This window comes from Gekko japonicus, unplaced genomic scaffold (assembly GCF_001447785.1).
Source record: "Gekko japonicus isolate JY-2015 unplaced genomic scaffold, Gekko_japonicus_V1.1 scaffold55, whole genome shotgun sequence".
Lineage (NCBI taxonomy): Eukaryota > Metazoa > Chordata > Lepidosauria > Squamata > Gekkonidae > Gekko > Gekko japonicus.
This window is the reverse complement of record NW_015160837.1, coordinates 13589-18032: the sequence shown is the minus strand read 5'-3', so window position 1 is coordinate 18032 and position 4444 is coordinate 13589.

The following is a 4444-nucleotide window of genomic DNA, read 5'->3' as shown; positions in this document are numbered from 1 at the left end:
CCAAATAGGGAGATTCCTGGAGATTTTCTGGAAGACTCTATGGAAGCCAGGGTTTGGGGAGGGGAGAGGCCTCAGCTGAACAGAATGCCATACAGCCCACCTTCTAGAACAGTTATTTTCTCCGGGGGGGGGGATCTGTTGTCTGGAGGTCAGTTGTGATACCTGGTGATCCTCAGGCTCCACCTGGAGGTTGGCTGCCCTAGAAGTAGTAGTCAGTGCTTCAGAGCAGGGTCTGCTAGATCCAGGTTCTTGCTGTAGAAGCTCAGTGGGTGATTTTGGACTGGTCACAGACTTTCAGCCTAAACTACCTCACAGGGTTGTTGTACAAGTCAAAAGCAGGTAGGGTTGCCAAATCGAAAAAGCTTACCGGCGGGGGAGCATCCTGTAGCTCCGGGAGCGTGCGCGTCCGAAGCGTCACCAGAAGTGACGTCACACGCTGGGGCGGGGCCACGCCATTTGAGGGGAAAACTCTTTGTTTTCCCCTCAAATGGCATCGCCCCGCCCCCAGCGTGTGACGTCACTTCTGGGTGACGCACGCGGGGCGCGTGCGTGCGCTACGCACGCGCACACAAAGAGGACGCCGGCCGGGAGCCCCCCGCTCCCGGCAAAAATTGAGTTGGCAACCCTAATACCGCCCTCCGCAGATGCAGCTATTAAAAGATAACAGGAATACTGGCAGAATTTACTCCTTCTAGCCCAAGGGGCATTACTGTCATGCAGACTGGCAGAAAACAACTGAGTTGAATGCAGTTAATGTAATCCCACTTAGATCTATTGTTTGTGCTGATTAGATCACGCTTCAAAGATGCCTTTTACCGATTGGCAAAAGGCAGTTACTCTGCAATACATTTAGCCAGATGCACTGTGAGATCAGAATTCTTAAGTAAAAACAAAGAGGGTGGTAGTGATTGGTTTACTAACAAGAGCAGTGCAGGCTGTTACAGAGCAAATCCCTCATGAGCGCTCAGGATGAAAGAGAGTGCAGCAAGATGGAGGAAAAGAGAATGTTGGAAGTCACTTGCTTGGGGGAGCAGGTATAAATATTAGAATACATACCATATTGCTGGCTATGCGCTGTAACAATAAAATTCATTCATTCAGAATACATACCCTAGTGGAGGGACGGCCCTTAGTGTGAGAATATTAGTTTCCAAGATGCCACTGAATTCTTGTTTTAAATATCCTTATATGTGTATGTTTATATATTAAGTAGGAGCTGCGGTGGCTCAAGTGGTTAAGACACTGAACTGCAGCCTATGGAAGGTCGGTAGTTCAGCAGTTCGAGACCCGGGTGCCGCGGAGTGAGCTCCCATCTCTAGTTCCAGCTCCTGCCAACCTAGCAGTTCGAAAGCAAGAAATTGCAAGTAGATAAATACGTACCACTTCAGTGGGAAGGGAACAGCATTCCGTGCGCCTTGGTATTTAGTCATGCCGGCCACATGACCATGGAAACGTCTTCGGACAGCGCTGGCTCTTCGGCTTTGAAACGGAGATGAGCACCGCAACCCTAGAGTCGGATTCAACTGGCTTTCGAGCAAGGGAAACCTTTACCTTTACCTATATATTAAGTACCTCTGACCTGGACAGCTGAGGCTAGCCTGATTTCATCTGATCTTAAAAGCTAAGCAGGTCAACCCTGGCCAGTGTTTGGACAAGAGGCCACCAAGGAAGACCAGGGCCATGACGCAGAGGCAGGCGATGGAAAACCACCTCTGAACATCTCTTGCCTTGAAAACTCCATGGAGTCACCGCAAGTCAGTTGCGACATGATTGCAAAAAAAACAACCCCAAAACAAAAACCCATTGCTTCATATATCCCCCCCACACACACTGTTCTCTTGAATGGGGACCAAAAGAGACTTATGTTGATCTCCACTTTTCCATTTTATCCTCACAACAATCTTGTGAAGTAGGCTGGGGCTGAAAATGTGTGACTGCCAACACATTTCACGCATATTTATTTGCTAACTTTGTTCAGAACAGGTGGATTATTGATGTTAGTCACCTCCTAATGCAAACCCTCATATCTTATGATTCAAAGGCCCCAGTCACACGAGCAGGATAATCCACAGGGGATGGAAGGCTTTTTGAGCCAGAGCAAAAAGATGCGCGGTAGCGCGATCTCACCTTTTCTCGAGGCTCCGTGCCCAAGCCTCCGGCAGCCGATCACACCTCGTGAGGTAATGAAGCAAAATATTAAAAATGATACTTTAATCTAAATAGCCCTGTCTGATATCATACAAGATTTTCAAAAGTATTCAGCTGAATACTGCAGCTGAAAACCCTGACCCAATCTGTTTCCTGTTTTTAAGCTAGAGACTTGGGATTTGGAGCTTCCTCTGGAGGCCATTTCCTCTTTAAAGCGTGATCTGTTTAGTTAACTGTGTTATCTTTCTTCTACTGGTGTCTGTGGCTTCACAGATGTGAGCATAACTATTGTATAGCTTCCTTTGCAAAACATCTATTGTTATCTCCTATTTGTGTATGTGGTTTAAGCTTACATAGGCAATGTAATAGCAAGAAGATAATGCATACCCAAGATGTTTCCTTTTGATAAAGTGTTGCTATATGAAGAAAGAGGAAAAGACAACTTTTCATTGTTTGAGGCTTGTGACGTGATTAAAGCTTGTAAGCAAATAGTATATAATGTGAGTGACTGCAAAGTTTAAGGGTCTAGCCTCTTGGATAACACTTTGGTGTTAGTTAGACCAGGCGCCTTATCTAATAAACTTCTCCTCTTGAAGAAAGAATCTGGTGTGGTCTAATCTCTGGACAAAACTCTTCTCTCCCGTGCTTCAGTAACACAGCAGCAAGGCGTTTGTGCGCATGCGTGGGACGCCGACAGGCGCTGGCTGTGACGGGCTACCAGCGCTTCCTGATCAGACGCCAGCACGCGCCGCACATTATCGGGAAACTAGTACATGGTTCCCGGTAGCTTTTAAATCCGCGTCTTCGGGCCGAAGCTGCGGGTTAGAGACGGGAGTGCAACGTTTCCCAGATGTTCAGGTATGATCACACAGCTTTAATCGGCAGGCAAGTTGTCCCTCCCACGGGGCAAATTCGCCGTGTGAACGGGGCCAAAGTTTTGAGAGTCAAACCTCCCTTCATCAGAGACCTGACAATATCTGATGAAGGGAGTCTGGAGTCTCGAAAGCTAATTCCCCAAACATCTTGTCAATCTTTAAGGTGCTACTGGACTCAAACCCAGCTGTTCATCTCTAGACCAACACAGCTATCCTTTGAAACTAAATGTCAGAGTGGTTGCCGTACTAGTCTACTCCAGGGGTCATAACACTGCTTTGAAGTGGGTTAGGCCGAGCGATTCTAGAGCAAGTAGCTAGCCCAGCCCACAGCCACCCTATCCCACATCACTGCTACAGCTTGCTGCAGTCTTGTTATAGTTTTGAAACTAGAACATCACTTACAGGATGTCGCTGTGTGAGTAGTAAATACCAAAGGTAACTCTTAAACCCTTTCTAATGCCATCCCTGTCTGCTTTATGCTTAATGATTCCCGCCCTCAAAGGATCATGGGAATGATAGTTTTGTTATGTATTGAAAACCATGTTAAGCTTTGGCCTGAAACAGGATTGTAAATAGACCGATCAGAGCTGCGTAGTATTCTGGAGGGAAGCACTCTGATTAGACTTTATCTGTAAATAGTTATTGGTTGTTATCTGACATGTGGGCGTGGCTACCCAAGCCCGGACTGTTTAAAAGAGAGTCTGTTGCTCTATGTTTTTGTCTCATTCTTGATTTCTTCTGACTACGTTGAATAAAGCTGATTCACTGTTCACGAGGTGTGTTGAGTCTCGTACTTAACAAGTTTCAAATAGTATTCCACAGCCCCCAACTTATAACCATGGTAATATTAGGGAAGAAATGATGTTAGCTATCTGAAAAGAGCCTTGATTCCACATGCACCACTTCCCTGATTTCTTCTCAGTAACAATTTGACTGAATCAGTAGGTCCAGTGGAAATATCACCACTGTGGACTGGCGTGAGTTCTAGCAGAACCCCTTCGTTGTGATAGTCCTCCGCCTTATCACTTAGGCCACTGCCTCAGGTTACCAGTTATCTAAGAGCCCCCCGTTTGACAGGCCAGGAAGATGCCTGACCACACTTGAAGCTTCTCTCTCTGAGCATTTAACCACAGCATGTCCCCCTCCCCCCTTCTCCTAACTGATTGGCCAAATGGATTTTTTTCTTAATAAAGCTTCTTAAAAATTCTCTACACGGAGAGGAGCATTTTCTCACACAGAAAGCTGGCTTGGGTATCCACACTGCTGTCTCTGGGTTTCTCAACAGCAAAGTAATCCCACGAAAATAAACAAAAGGGGCTTTATCAAAATGAGTAAAGAACCAGGGAAATTGTAGTTCTGGTGGATACACAAGAAGACTGAGTAGATCCTATCAATTTGTCTGTCTGTCTGTCTATCATAGC